The following is a 327-nucleotide window of genomic DNA, read 5'->3' as shown; positions in this document are numbered from 1 at the left end:
ATGACCGAGGCGGGCACAGACAGGTGGGGGCCCTCCGCGGAGAGGGGCTGCTGGCTCCTCTCCTGAAACGGGCAGCCCACACAGGGTCACCAGGCTGCCCCGCGGACCTGCAGCCACACCCCCCCTGGCCCCGCCCGCACTGACACCCCAGAGAAGGGGGTGGTGGGAACCCGGTACGAAGGGCACCAAGAGGCCGCAGCCCGGGCAGCTCCTTCCTCTGTCAGTCGGCCCCTCTCCTGTCCTTCATCTGTCAGTCGGCCCCTCTCTTGTCCTTCATCTGTCAGTCGGCCCCTCTCCTTGTCCTTCATCTCAGTCGGCCCCTCTCCT

At 67.9% G+C, this 327-nt stretch overlaps 1 protein-coding gene across 1 annotated transcript in view; it reads left to right on the top strand.

Moving 5' to 3' along the window:
• The first annotated feature begins 151 nt into the window (after nt 1–151).
• The window catches only part of LOC106727898, a 1,630-nt gene continuing 1,454 nt past the window's right edge, over nt 152–327 (top strand). The window contains exon 1 of the mRNA XM_014548154.1: nt 152–327. The gene's annotated coding sequence lies outside the window, so the exon portion shown is untranslated.

This window comes from Myotis brandtii, unplaced genomic scaffold, assembly GCF_000412655.1.
Source record: "Myotis brandtii unplaced genomic scaffold, ASM41265v1 scaffold114, whole genome shotgun sequence".
NCBI lineage: Eukaryota > Metazoa > Chordata > Mammalia > Chiroptera > Vespertilionidae > Myotis > Myotis brandtii.
Note: the sequence above shows the minus strand (reverse complement) of the source record. Positions and strands in the feature narration are given on the sequence as shown.